This window comes from Mugil cephalus, chromosome 13 (assembly GCF_022458985.1).
Source record: "Mugil cephalus isolate CIBA_MC_2020 chromosome 13, CIBA_Mcephalus_1.1, whole genome shotgun sequence".
Classification (NCBI taxonomy): Eukaryota; Metazoa; Chordata; class Actinopteri; order Mugiliformes; family Mugilidae; genus Mugil; species Mugil cephalus.
In genome coordinates, this window is record NC_061782.1 from 14706412 (window position 1) to 14721892 (window position 15481).

The window sequence follows — 15481 nt, forward strand, 5'->3', positions numbered from 1 at the left end:
GATATGTGCACTTTCAGAGCTCCTTACAGCCCTGGCTCATTTGTCCTCATCCATTTCTGACTCCGACTTGACTAAGAGCAACTAACGCTTTTTTCAGTACCTTACTTTGAGTAATATTTGAGCAAATATCGTACACCTTCCTTATTCTCCTCAAATCCATATCCAACAGAAAACTGATCCTACAAGTGCTACATTTCTAGTCAAAAAGCTAGATGGAGATTATTCCTCTGTGCTGAACCACCGCCGTTGTCCAGAATTGATTAAAACACATCAATAAGCCACACCATTGCTCTTATGTTCCTTCACCATGACAACACGGGCTATGTAGTTTTAGTTATTTTCATCCCCTATGCACCAACCTGCAGCTGCAAGCATCCCCCAGAGTACCAAATGCGTATTTATCCGCCACTTGAAGTAGAAAGCCCCAAAAAGTGCACTGTTTACTCTCCTTTATAAAGGCTGATTTAAGGTACTGCGGTACTAGACGCCACAACCTACGCACATAGCCTACGCCGGTGTGAGCCATTTATACTTGTGCGCTCATCAGTCTGGCTCGCTCTGTAACAACGCCACGCATACGCTAGTCAGTGCTGAGCCTTTTTTTTTTGCCAGCTTAATTTTTGTTTCCACTTCCTGCTTTGAAAGTTCCGCCGAAATTTTGCCGAAGATGAGTCATGGCTGAACCCAGAGGTGTTTTTTTTTCCTCTGTATCGGTTGAAACACGCCCCACAATGAAATCTGAATTGTGGGTTTAAAGAATTGAATGTGCACTTTCAATCATGATTATATTCGTGTCATGATAAAACTTTAGTCATGGCAGACTAGGGCTCTTAGGAGTAAAAAAAGACCACAACTGTAACTCGGTTACATCTTAAATCTTTTCTAAAACTCAGTGAAGACCAGCGACAGTTTAAGTAATGTGATATCTCGTTTTGAATGAGCCGAAGCCCATGAATGTTTCCTTTAATGATACCAAGGTTGAGTAGATCTGAACTGGAACTTTTCAGAAATAAAATTCAGTCTGAACTTTAAAGTGACACTCGGGAAATATTTCATCCATGAATAAGTGATCGGCGCTGAGAGCCTTAACAACAACCACCGACACTTTAACTGCATTAATACTGCCTTTCACAATTTGTGTTGCAATTATCACCAACACTCTTCTAATCTGTCTCTGCAGCCTTTAATGGAAACATGAGCGGTGCGCTGTTACTGTGTTTCTTTTGTTATTCTCTCTGGGCGCACACTCACACATGCCCACTGCAGCAGACACAATAGACAATCCCAGGCCTGTTTTAAGCGAGAACTCCGTGTGTGTGCAGGAATAATGGTGCGCGGGCTCATCCGAACGTGTTGGAAACGGTCTGGAAACAGGTGTTTCTGATTTCGTTTGTTTTGTGCATCGGTGAGGTTCAGCTGTCTAAAGAGGAAACCCGGTGGCTCTGGTTTCAGTGGGGGGTCATCTGTCCTGATCCTTGTGCCTCAGAGGTTAAAGTTTACTGTGTTGAGTTATGGTGAGGAAAGGTCTGGTTTGGTTAAGCTCTTAAAACTTTTGTTGATTGATTATTCAATTTCTGGGTCGAAAATGATCCCCTGCATTATTCCAGAAACATTTCGCATTCAAATCAACATTTCATATTCCATTTTTGGATTTTTTTTTTATCCAGAAAGATCTGAAGTCTCCTCAGTGCCTCCGTCTCCTTTCCCTCTGAAGACTTTAATAATAAGTGGAAACTCCTGACACTCTTATATGTCCATGTGTCAGAAAGAAGAGTGACACTACTGTTACATAAGGCCCGTCCTTCTCTAGTTTTCTTCCATTCTCTACCTCCCTTATACAGGAACTGGCCGATTTCCTGAGCCTGTTTTTCCATTTTGCTTCTCCCTGCATGTATCTTTTACATACATATGTTTCTGTGTTCCTCTGTGTGTGCCTGTTCGTCACCCCACCAGTCCAGCACAGGCTCTCGGGTAGCAACTTAAAATGTCACAACAGTTTAATTTCCTAAGAGAAAGCTGGTTGGAGAGCGTTCTGGTGGCTCGGTGCAGTTGGCGTCGGATTGTGACTTGTACGGCTGGATGCTCCGAATTCAAAATACATTCATTTATTGATATTGCTGCTAAAATTTTAATGTTAGGAGAGCAGGAGAAGACATTTTTGGGTCGCCAGTGGTCAGTGCTTTTACTCAGGTGGCAGTAACGCATCAAGAGACAGTAAAACTTTATTACTTAAACCAACTACAAATAAACACTGATAAGTATTTTTTTCTTTTACTCCCAAATCGTATTGGTACACTTTGGCATTGCAGCTTATTGTCACACTCAGCTTCCTTAGAGTCTCCCTGCACACTTCCTCATGGGATTGTCCAGTGTAACATAGCCTTTATTGGTTGTATTTTGTTGGCTACAAATAAATTATACGTCTCGTTCCTGGTGGACACCTCCCATTTGAGTCATGGACCACTTTGCTGTAGCGAGACACCAGAACAAAAGCAATCTCCGTCCAGTCAAGTGTTTTTATCACTATTCCGGAAATAATCTTTGTCCGTACTGCACCCCGTGAAGGGTTGATAACAGATAGAAATTGGTGGTTACAGCCGGTGTGCCTCCTTCTTATGCAGGCAGCAGTCCCGTGATAAAAGGCAGAATCTGACGTCACGACAGCGGATTCTTGCAAAGACGGCAAGGTCAGTGACGTCTGCAGTTTGTCGTGTATGTTGATTCTTGCCTCACTGGTAGTTGAGGATCATTGTGAGTCCTTGATGTAGAATCGCGCAAACAACCAAAATACTCATGAGCAGTAGTAGCATTCCTCACATAACGAACCCACCCTCTAATCAAATTCCCTCTCATTTGATTAGATTTACGTTTTGATAGAAAACTGATGAAAATATTCAAATGTTGCCCAGCCTGACTCTCTGCAACACAAATCAAGCAATTCTAGAAAAAGCAGCGCGGTTGTTTTTTTTTGTTTTTTGTGTGTGTCTCATTAAACATTAACGTGGGCTGAACAGTCACATTTGTCACTGTGACCCCTCTAATGGTTGCTCGTCCGGCTCGGGCTGGGCGCCTTTGATCAGAGCTGACTGGCGTCCCGCTCTGGACCTGGATCCACACCGGGCCGATCTCACAGAACGGCCCCGCAATTGTTTTTCCCATTCAGATTGCAGCTGTTACTATCCGACGTAAAGTTCATTTAGTCTGCTGTCGGTGTGTTTGTGTATGCGCCGCGTGTATAAAGTGTGTGTGTGTGTGTGTGTGTGTGTGTGTGTGTGTGTGGCCGGTGCTGCCTCGGTTGATGAGGGAGATCCTTATTGCCCACGGCACAGTGGCTCATGGAAATCAATGTTTGATTTGCCTGCTACTTGATAAAGGATTTAATGCTGAAACATGCCCCCGCCTTCTCCCGCCTTGTTGAATCCATTTGTTCGTTTTTGCCTTCTTCATTCGGGCCCGTGTTTGCAAAGTAGTGGTATTTGTTCACGCTTGTGTCTGTTTTGAATGGGCTGCCAGGTAATAAGACACCTGTAAGACACCTGTGATTACCTGATTACCTGATGGGCCTCGTGTCCGCCTGCTGCCGACTACAAGTACGTGTGTGTGTGTGTAGTGTCCAGAGTGGTGTACAACCACTCCTGTGCTCCCTGCTCTGGGTGTATGTATCGACCAGGTTCTGGAATGGAGAAATGCCTGCCCAGCACACAAAATCAATGCCTGCTGTTTTCTCCTCTCCAACGTCCTCCTGTTATCTGCAATGAATACAAAGCACATATTGTAGCACACAAGACACACACGCTCATACACCTCATCTTTATGTCTGCTCGCTTTTTTTTTTTTTTTTTTCTCACAGCTGCTGTGCTGGGATCACAGACAAACCCACAGGAGATTGGGCTAAATTACAAGTCAGTTACACTTAATGGGAAGAAATATGGCTCTCGCGGCGTGTTTTCTCGTTCTGAGCGCGTTCGCCGCCGAGTCTTCTGCCGCCTAACGAGACTCGGGCGAGACCTGCGCCGCTGCAGCTTTCGTTGGCAAGTTTATTATTTCTTCCACTATATAAACTGTGCTGTGCCAGCAAATCAAACAAGGCAGCCAAGAGTGTGAATGAAACATCATCTGTCTTCCATTGTGTTGAGTAGCGCCGGCGAAGTGGCCAACAAGTGTTTGTTTAGCCAGCGGGCGACTCATTTCATTTCAGATCAAGGAATCAGATCAAGCCTATTTTCACCATTGTGCAAACGCCCCTCCTTCGGTTTCCCCTGTTTCTCTCACTGTCCTAAACTCTTTCTTTCTCGCTGTCTGCCTCTCTGTCAGGGATTATAGGTGGCGGTGGGAGGAGGAGGAGGAGGAGGAGAGGCGGCAGATTAGCGGCGGCCATCCAGCGGGTCCGTCTGTCTGCCATCAGAAAATAGAATTCATTTGTGTGATCCAGATGCTTATGCTCAGCTCTCTGCGTCTCTCTTTGCGTGCGTGTGTGCGTGTGTGATTGTTGCTCAGTCAGAGGAGAGGATTGGCCGCTCAGCTGGGGGCTGGGGGCCGGTGGAGGTGTGGGCTTGCTCACATCCGCTATGCAGCTTTTGTACTCACATCAAAGCTGTGACCTGATGACTGTGTACCCGGTTTAACCACCCTGACGGAGTGCAGTGTAAACAGGAATGTGTACTGACACATGTATGGAGCAGATAGGCCTTGTCCATTCTGGCTGTGGTTTTACGAAGCCATTTATTTGCACTCGTTCTTCAAAAGTGCTCAAATAGGCAATGTAGCTTGGAAGAATGCGACACTGGAAGATTAGTTGCTTCATTTTTTTTACTGAACAAAAATGAAACAAGAAGCGCTTTGAAAGTCGGCTAAAAGATGGCACCGAGCTCCCATATTCACACACCGCTACGGGTTTAAGTTTCAGACTGGAGTTAATGTGTGGTAATTGTTAGCCTTGACCCTAATGGAGAGGAGGCAGAAAGGAGCAGGTGGGGGTTGTCGTCTGTTGTGGGTGGCTGGCGGGAGTGGGGTTGATGGATGGATCCAGACTGGAGATCTCATGGAGGGCTTCTGAGCAGGATATTGGGGGAGGTCTGTGGGGTCCCTGAAGGAAGCACGGTAGGAGGAAGGGAGCCAAAAAGACTCGTCATTAATCAAACTCCCTCCACCTGCCACCTCTTGTCTCTGTATTCTGTCCTCTCTGTATTTCACTCCCCCCTCCCCATTCTGCCGAAAAACCATTTTTTGTTCCAAGTGTACTGTAAGTGGCCCTACACGGTCTGGTCTGTAGTGCAGCGTGCTCCCTCCCAAACATCACTTCGGGATGTGTTTAATGCTATTACGAGGTGGCAGCCCAGGCAGCGTGCCCTGCGACAAGGAGAGATGGACTCATGCCGGGGTTAAACACGACTTAGTTTTGTTAATTCACTTAAACTCGGGTGCTTCTGCTCCCTGCCACTACCCTCTTAACTTCCTGATCGCTGCAGCCCTCTAATGCCCGTCTGAGACGGCTCTAATGCTCATTTTGTTGCTCTGAGGTCAGTAAGAACATTACAAGGTATTTTAAGGGGGTCAGATGTCTTGGCTTGTGCTGGTGCGTGTTTTATTTTCTTACCATCGCCGAGTTGCTGGATGGTTGTCAGTATTTTTGGGACAGCGGCAGGCCTCGTGCATCTCTTAAACCTGGTCCACTTAGACAGATCAGCCACAACATTAAAACCACTGGACTTGGACTTTGCAATTGTGTGGATGTTACTTAGACATGTACCACCCACCTAGACCAGAGCAGGCACCCCCACCCCTTAGCAATGACACTCCATGATGGGAGCAGCCATCACCCAGCAGTAGGCATAGGGGAGACCTACACAATATTAGACAGGTGGTCATAATATTATGCCTGACTGGTGTATAATGCCATCCACCAGTGTAATTTTTTATTTCTCACCTTAAATGTTTCCAAGTCAAACAAGCAGAGCTTAAATACATAGCTAGTGGGTTGTTGCTCTTCTATTGTAAATGACACCACGGCTCCAAGTCCCATACCAGCATTGTTTGTGGTTATCGTTTGGGGAACTTTTTCCTTGAAGCTGGAATTAGTTCGTATTGATATTCTCCCATGTGGTCTCGACAAGAGTGCGTCCCTTTAGAAAGCCACCAGTGAGCTCCAATCGCACTCTCAATCTCATAATAACGAAAAGGTGTTCGGTTTTCAGGCCAGTTATTCGGTCCGCCTTCCAGACGGAGTAGGCAAGGGTTGTGTTAAATGTTACAAACTAATGAGGACTGAAACGATGCGTTGATGAATTGATAATCAACAGAAATTTCATTTGCAATCAATGTTTATTGTTTTCCAGGGAAAATGCCAAAAGTTGTGCCTCAGGCTTTGGAAACGTTTCCCTGTCTTCTGCTATTTTGTGCGCTGAGTCAATAATCAATATGCAGACCAAAAAAAAACAATATCACAACTCTAAAAACAATTTATTTTCTTATTATGTAATATTAGACATGATTTGAAATGAGCACACTGATTAAAAGCTAAACAGTTTTATCTCAGCTGACTGATATCTGAGTCAGCCCTTGGCTGGAGCACAGAAACTTAGCAGTAACTAATTCGGTTGATCTGTTTTTAATTGTGTCTGTCTCTGAACCTTTGGTTTGGTATAACAGAAGGCTGACACAATATCATAAATATCTATACAAATATCTCTTCGCACGCGCCGCGCTGTATCTTAGTTTCTACAACTGGCTCAGTCTCTCCGGCTTGATAAGGCATTTACACCAATTACGCAAACCTAAGTGCTAATAACATTAACAGAAGCTAAATTTGAGCAGTAATTTAACATCTGCACCATTCCCTCGGCCTCACATAAACATTGCATTTCACAGCATTTCTCTGGTATCTGTTATCTCTTGCCTATATATTAAACGAGCAACAGTGCGGGCTTGTTAAAAATGCATGGAGCACATTGAGCTTAGGAGACCAATTATCCCACCTAGCTCCCTCACAATGGCTGATAATAAAAGCCCCTGCAGTGGGCCACTCCCCGATAGCTTCCCCTGCCTCAACCACTCTCACCCCTCACCTCCCGTGTTCTCTCGCTCTCCATCTCCTACACCAGCTGCCTGTTGTCTTCACACAGGATCATCAGTAAACAGGCTTTTCACTGGATTTGATGGAGTGCAGTGTTTTGATCTGTGGGGATTTGTGTGTGCGTGTCGGGGTGGCTGTCGGCGGCGGCGGTGGGGGATCTTCTAATGCTGCTGTGCTCTGCAGGTGGCAGTGGACAATGGTATTACAGAGCGGGCCAGGCACTGGGACACACACACACACACACACACCTAGTGGCGCACGTTCACACAAATGGGCTCACATGTGTAAACATACACAATAGATGAGACAGTTACAGGCACGCGTCGTGCCATCATGCTTTCTGACAGGAGTGTCTGCAGAAGATCAGAGCGCCTGGAGCACGGAGGCTGTTTCCCGCCACATGCTCTACATCAAATATGGATGCATGTGGGAAGCAACTGCATCACTGGAGCACTTTAAAGCCCCCATACAGGGAGCCTGCTCATCAAAAGGCTGCCATCATATTCCATGCTGTACATATGGAACTGTATAATGTACAACCCCCACCTTGTATTTGTTCAAGCGTTTGTTTGTGCATCGCTGGCGGTGTACCCTTTGAGGATCAAACGCGGCTAGTTTTTCCTCGCAGCGGGCAAGTAAACAGCGTGTGAAAAGAAGGCTGTATGACTCCTTTGGCTGATGATTAGGTTTGTTTAAACGTATACATCAGCAGACATGGCTGCCTCCCTGCGCTTCAAACGGCAGCGTGGCGACGGATAAACACGTCTTCCTCGATCGGCTAAGGAGCTGAGCTGGAGTGTGAGCTTTAGCACCGAAATGGCCCGTCCATTAATCACGGCCAAAGACGGGACATTCATCAACAGCTTTGGTAATCGATTAATCATTTTGGTAATTTGTCAAGCAAAAAAAATGCACTGGTATTGGCTTTTGGTTGGAGAGAATTTGCCACTCAATTTTACATCATTCTGAGTTTAGTATTTTTCTTTTTCTTTTTTAGTATTTTGTGACATTTTTGACTATTTGATAATTAACAACTTCAGGTAAACGTGTAATGTATCGCCGAAAGTGACTTCCCTGCATTGGTTGCAGCTGATGACAAGTTTTAAAATGAAGGATATCCCTATTATGAGTCTGACATTGCTGAATTTGGAGTCAAAAATAATAATAATTAACAGTGAAAATAATTATTGGTCACAAAACCCTTCAAGGCCAGCAGCCCGGTTTGATTTGATATGCTCTCTGGCTGAGGGAAGCCCTCCTTCACTCCCTGTAGGTGTTGTTAAAATCAGACTGACTTCATTAATAGTCTGATCTGGATGTAATTAAGCGAGAGCGGAGAGCGGGCCGGCAGCGAGGGGAGAAACTGAGAAGCACGCAAGAGTTTCTCCTTCCAGCTTTCTTTTGACGCCCCCCCACCCCCACCCCTGTTGTCACCTGCGTTGACAGGCCGGGGAGTGAAAATTACGAGAGGAGGTCGAAGGAGTGGAACCTCGATGACGCCTGGTTCTCGTTATGTCATGTTCTCCTCGCGGCTCCTTCGACGAGAAAGGCCCCCGTTAGAGCTGGTAAACACTGGGAGCGCTGGGCTATCACTGCGTTCCGACACAATTTGGCCTCATTTGTCCGCGATTAGTCTGCCTTGTCTGCCTTTGTTTTTGCGCAAGTGGATTATCTGAAACCAGTTTTTCTGCCGTCGTGTTTACGCGGCGCTGAGTGGAAAACATAAATTGGAGACAGAGCGTTCCCCGTCTGCGTGGCTTGGAATTGGGCTTGGACTCGGAAAGCTGGCTTTCCTCTCAGGAAGTGTTGTTCCTCACCACTCTCCATAAACACTGGAAAAGAGACCCAAAGAAAATGTCCCAGACTCACTATTTCCACTGTAAACACGCAGACATACACATATTATACTGCTCCCTCTCTCTAGTTCTCTCATGAGTGTCTCCTCTTTTCTCGGGGTTGAGAAAAGCTATACAGAATATTTCTATACAGTATATCCCAGTGTGTGATCCAGGGAAAAAAACATCCTGATTTATGCAGATTAGCTGCCTCTGCTTTTAAATGTGTGCGTGTTATTTTACGGTCTCAGCAAAGTCCTGGCAGTGTTAGATGAAATGTTTCACCTTTCACTTGGACTTAGAGGTTGAAAAAAAAAAAAAAAAAAAAAATCAAGACTGTGTGTGTTGAACCTCTGGGTGAAAACGCCAGCATGTTGCAACCACGCAGAGCAGAGTAAATGTTGCTTTTCGGTCTTAACAAGTGGTTGGATTGCAGTTCCCCTCGTGTGCCGTGCGCGAGTTAATAAATCCACATCGGTGAGACACAGAGAGGGAGAGGGAGAATAAAGAAAGCTCTCTCCATCAATTTTAGTTGTCATGGCATTTATTCCCGCACCGGAGCGTTATGCTGTGAAAATATGGCTGCCAAGTTCCCAAAAAACACGAAATAAGACTCGTTCAAAGTTTATCTTTGTCACAGCTTGGATTTGACAACAGGGACCAGACAAGTTGGCTACTGTGATTTTTACTGCAGTTATTTTTAATAAGCAAAGTGTCTACCTGAGAACCCTTTTCTTTTTTAGCGTAGAGATGACACCTAAGGTGCAAAAAAAATCTCCCATCGATAATGTTCTTTGTTGTAATGCCAGACAGGCATTAGCTTCTGCTGCCGCTCTCCTATAAGCTGTGGTGAAAAGGACTGAGCTGCCACCCAGCTGGCTTACGCAGCACCCTAACCTGTGTGTGCATGAGTCTGTCGGGAGGAGGGAGGCAGAGTGAAGGAGTGTCAGGGGGAGAGAGGTTAGAAACCCCTTTTTTTTTTTATTACATTTCCTCCGCAGTGAAAGAGGAGGCAAGATGGACACTCCATATCTCCCCGCTGCACCAGAAAACTCATCTAAATGGAAAACACATTGTCTTCATTATTTTGCGAGAGCTGAAAGAACAGGGTTGTCATGGTAACAGCCATCTGAGTGAGCGCAAGCGGGCGGCCGAGGGGCTGGTTTTAGGGCCAGAGGAATGGAGAGAGAGAGAGACGGAGAGAGATAGGGGGGAGGAGGAGGAGGAGGTTGTGAGCGAGGGAGGGAGGGAGGGAACGAGGAGTCAGGAGAGAGGGAGGTGGAGGGAAGAGAGGAGAGGGTGCTGAGATGAAGAGGGTGGAGATCGAAGGAAGACAATAGAGATGGAGGGAAGGAAAATAGGAAATTGTGGGGTGAAAGAGATGGAAAGAGAGGAAAGAGAGCAGCGAGTGCGATAGGAGAGAAAAAAAAAAAAGAGGGTTCATGAGAAGAAGCAAGGAGTTCCTTTTCCAGCGGAGCCAGACAGTGCAAATGGCCAGTTAGTTGCTTTTAGAGAGCGGTTCAAAGGCCCTTATTAATTTCAAGGGGCAGCAAGATGGTAGATCTTAGGAAATCTCTTCCAACTGTGTCTCACTGGTGCCTGCCACTGTGTGTGTGTGCGGATGCATGAGAGCGCATACTGATGTACAGTCAAGAAGAGAGCTATCTTTGCCCACTGAGCTAACATTAGAAGACCGGGCGCTTTGGTGAACGCGTTGAGGGGGCGACGGACTTATTCCGGTCGCTTCTCCTCAGCCGTCGTCCCCGGTGCCCGTCGACAACCTGCTGCCTTTATTAGCTTCTCCATTATAACGGCCCCTGGTCCCAACACCAACGCCCTCCGTCAAACATTCACCCCCTTCTAACTCCACAGCGCCCACCGAGGACACGTCAAATAAAAGTGCCAAGCCGATATCTAATCCAGTCCAATCCCGCTCCTTGTCAACTTCATTCTCTCCCCTTCCTGACGTCGGAGCGGATTTTCGTGATGCTCCTGTCAGTTTAACATCAAGTGGAGGATTAGGGATGTTGCCACGGAGAAAGGGACCTAGATGATTGTTTATTTATGTTGCTTATTGCTCCTCTGTTATATAGCCAGTGGCGCTGATATGACTGAGGCCTCACACATCATCGTTTTGGCAGCCATCGGGCGATTAGGGAAATTAAAGTAATTGCTTAAGTCTTTGTCGTGTAAATACTTCTCCCGGGAGTATTTGGCTTGGCTTTAACATCCATTAGGGTTTGACATCCAACCTTGTGCCTCTTCAAAAGAGCCGTATCATTATCGTTATTGTTTGTGGTTTCGAAGATGGGATGGAGCCGGGGAACCAAAAAACACTGTCAGATTGTATTAAATTATCGCCGATGACACCGTCGTGGCAGTAAATGCTGCCTGGCCGTTATCTGCAATGCCCGGCGCGTTTCATAGTGTTTCCCTGCAGTCGGGGTGAAGTGTTTTCTCTTCAGATCCGCTGAAGAGAGACATTAAAAAGCCGTCAGAGCTTCAGAGGGTCTCTCAGCTCATGGAGACATTATGTTTGTTTATTCCTCTCATCAGCTCCCTCCAAATGTGCAGTCATGGTCAAGGGAGGGACGAGGGCTGTGGCTTTTGATTGAGCGGCACTTAGAGAAAGGGACAGCGCGCACTCAGTCGACTGTTTGGCTGCTCTGGCTGGCTGTCTGGTCGGGCCAGCTGCGTGGCTGCCTGTAGGTCTTAGTGATTCATGTCACACTGTAATTGGTTTACCTGCTCCCTGTGTGTCTGCGCTCTGAGAGGACCAAAACAAATTACCCAAGGATGACCTCTCGCCATCTCTCTCTCCTGCTCTGCAGCCGTTCCCCCCCCATCTCTCCCTGCCTGTCTCCCCCCACCTCCGACTCCATGTAACATGTTGTGTGAGCGTTTTCCTGTCTCCTTCTGTCCCCGCGTCTATTTGTCTGTCTTGTCTCCTTGGATCGCACGAGCGGAGCACAGTAGAACAGCATTTTGCAGATGCAACACAACGCATATTAAAGCCTGCGCACGCAGGAGGATGTCAGCGTTGCCACTTTGACAAGTGACACATGCACGCGTGAAGATGGGCCGATAGGATAGACTTGCACACACGAGCTAGTGGCGCGTTTTGTAGCGCTGAAAGATTGTTTTGTAAAAACTGCAGTGAAGCACATTAGCCTTTTTTTTGTGCCTGATAATACCTGTGTGGATCATCGCTTCAGTGAATGAAACCGGCGCTCTGTGCGCACCATTATGCTGTTTTTATTTTCATCGCAAGCAGATGTTTTGTGATCGTCGTCGCTACTCGCACTCGCGCTCACACACACACACACACACACACACACACACACACAAACTCGCAGAGCAAGATGAATGAGTGCACCATTCTCGCGTCTACCTTTGCAGGAAGGTCTCTAAGGTTATTTAGCTGTTTGTGTAAAAATCCTCCGCTAAAGGATTTCACTCTGAGCGTGCGAGGCTTGAAAGCGTGATTTGTTTGTGTTTGTTGCATCGCTGCATACACAGGCTGTTCTCGTGTCGGAGGACCTCGTGCATGTACTGGTAAACATCAGTCTTGTTCTAGTGTCCTTGAGCAAGTCCTGTATTCTGTACTGTAAACAGGGCGATGGAAATGTCAATAAGAAGTCAGTCTTTTTCAGATGAAGATTTGAATATCTTCAGTGCTCACCTCTCATTGGGTGACAGTGATACACAACTGGTGTCTTGTGAGGTCGTTTCCAAGCAACATATGGGCGGTTTGAAGTACAGAAATTAAAGTTACATGAAGATTTTCATTTACAAAAATTAAGTCAATATCTATTAACAATTCAGAATTTCCCACTGCTGCAGCATCACAATAAATGTTGAGTTGATGTTTATTGTGAAGCTGCAGCAGCTTTGTCAGTTAGCTTAGCATTTACCGCTGTCATTCAGTTCAAAGTGTGCTTACCACTTTGTAACAGATTATACAGTTATACAATGGAAAAGAGGGCAGCCACAGTGATCTGTTAGATGAAGAGCTGCAGCTTCTTTCTCAGAGCTCCTTTCACTGTGCCCTGCTCATCACAGACTCATGCCACGTGCGACATAGAATCTGACAATTACATTACAATTTAACAGTGTTTATTGGCCTCTTGAGCGTCTATGTGTGTTTATTGTCTATTTCTTTCTTTCCATTCTGCCTTTTCTCCAAACTAAGAGCAGGAGAACAAGTCAATCTATAATCAGATGAAGACATTTGGAGTTGTTCCACTGGCACTTAATTTGAATATTTGTCAGATTTTGTGTTTTGATAATGAATTATTGGTGCTTTCACACACATTCCTCTATTTTTACACTGTTAGTCATCCAATGATGGTGTCCTTTAATTTAATTAGTGTTGTTGATCAGCTTTGTGGTAACTTCTCACTTATGCTCAGTCCTTGCATAGCCGCCCATTAACATTTTTGCCAAGAGTTTTTAGAGAAATGACATGTTTTGTGGTGTGGTGGTTGTACTATGTGCGTTATATGTAATAGGAAATGGTTAAGAGTGGTTTGTCTTTTTTGTGGTGGATTGGATTTGCCCAATAAAAGATCAGAGTGAGAAATAAAGGATGCTCGGCGGATGCTGCAGCGCTGTAGGACGTTTTGTTCCATCGAGTGCAAAGAGGTCGGGCTGGTTGCTTTTTTTGTAAGGATTGTGCTTTTGGAGTGTCAAAGACAAGGGGAGTGGAGGGCAGGCTGGCACAGATATATTTTTTGCTCTCCCTAATGACACCAATACCATTTCATGGCTTAGTGAGCAGATTGAATCACACTCGCTCTTTGTAAGTCTCCCTCTCTGCCCATGTCTATCCGTTTCTCTTTCCTGCACACACTTCATCACTCCCTCCTCACATACACTATCACATGCACTCTCATATGCTGCTGTACACTGATGTGTTACACTCGCCCTGGTGGATGTTGTTTAATTGCATTTGGGTCAGCAGTTTGCCAGTGCTGAAACCGAAGGACATGGAATTTGTCAGTTTACCCATTCAGCAGCCACAGGGGGCGGTGTGTGAGCTAACAGCTCTGCTGGAGTCAGGCCCATAAGGTTAGCTTTACACAAGCCTGTCAGTCTGCACCGTCAATCATGCTCCTCTCCTCTCGCCTCTCCTGTCTCCTCTTCTTTCCTCTCCTCTCCTCTCTTCCCTCGCATATTCTTTTAAATGTACTAGACTGCTGTTATTCCACTTAATAAACCTTATGAGATTTATGCACTCTTTCCCTGAAAGGGCTCAGTATTTCTGGTTGTCCTCCGAAGACCTGCTACAGTTATAACGTCCGCACGCACGCACACACACTGGACTCGTATTCTCCTCACACACACTCGCCTACAACCCTTGTGCATCACGAGTGATAGAATCTTGCCTTTCGTGACAGTGGAAAATCGTATGTGGCAGCCAGGACATACAATCTTCCCCAGCTGGTATTTATAGTCCTCGGCAACTGGAACATTCTATGGAATAAGGAGTTCATTCATTCATCATGTGATGCTCAAGCGCCGTTCTGCTCGCGGATGACCTGATTTCGTATCTCATAGTTAGATAGATGGCACTTTTCCTTATTAATTCACGTAAGACAATAACAAATAATAACAATAATAATAAAAAAAAAAAACTGTGTGCACCAACCTGAGACTGCAAATATATGAAAAGAGGAAGCAACATATCTTAAATCCGTCTCGATATAGAAAAACAGCCTTATACTTAAAGGTGTAGTCACACCTCTGGCCACCAGGTGAATATTGGTCCAGTATTTACTCTCCTTTAATATCTGTCTTGGGTCTCTACTGGATCCTGAGTAAAATTAGCTGGTTAATTGTGTTAAATGTGTTCACCAGGTAGTTGTTGACATTGCAAACGTCATTTATGGGCAATGTACAGAGGACTGATCAGAACCACAGTTTACTTTAGAGTAGTTTGATTGAACCAAAAAATCTCAGATGATCTTTTCTGGTAGCAGTGCCCAATCACTCACGTGTTTTATCTAGCTTTTATCAGGATTTAAATTATGCATTTACCTTTAACCATTGTTTGAAATGGGCAAATATGAGACATCATCGTAGCTAGATCATGGGAAGTTAAAACAGACTATATGTGCCATACATAAATGCAAACATATGTGGGAGGCGATTTAAACTTTTAACCAGTGTTTCCTTCCTTTATTGTTGCTTTGTTAGATTTAGGCACCAAAGCTACTTGGTTAGCTTCAGATCTGGGTTTGGGTTGATTGAAACAAATATTATGAAAGTTATCCAATCTACATTAAGTTTATCTGACTGTTTCCTTGGCTAATGCGGTGACAAGTCCCACCTCCGAATCACTTGGCTAACACCAGCTGTAAAAAATGAACCACTATTGTTGTTTTTTTGTTGCCGATGACCCGTTTTATTCCATTCCTTATGAAGAATTACTATATCAAAAAGATAATATATCCAATAATTGATAATTAGCACAAAAGCTTTCATCTCCCATCCCCAAAATGCTGCCATGATCAAGGGAAACGGTTCAAATCATTTCAGCAGAATCGGCTGAGAGAACAGAGAAGCCACGTCT

General features: G+C 45.3%; 1 protein-coding gene across 4 annotated transcripts in view; it reads left to right on the top strand.

Moving 5' to 3' along the window:
- Positions 1–15481, top strand: part of zmiz1a (zinc finger, MIZ-type containing 1a) — a 94352-nt gene that overhangs the window by 44062 nt on the left and 34809 nt on the right. The window contains exon 1 of one of the 4 annotated variants that reach the window (XM_047602914.1): positions 2666–2687. The exons of the other annotated variants lie outside the window; for them this stretch is intronic. The gene's annotated coding sequence lies outside the window, so the exon portion shown is untranslated. Of the gene's footprint in view, positions 1–2665; positions 2688–15481 lie in introns of those variants that run through there. 4 annotated transcript variants of the gene reach the window in all.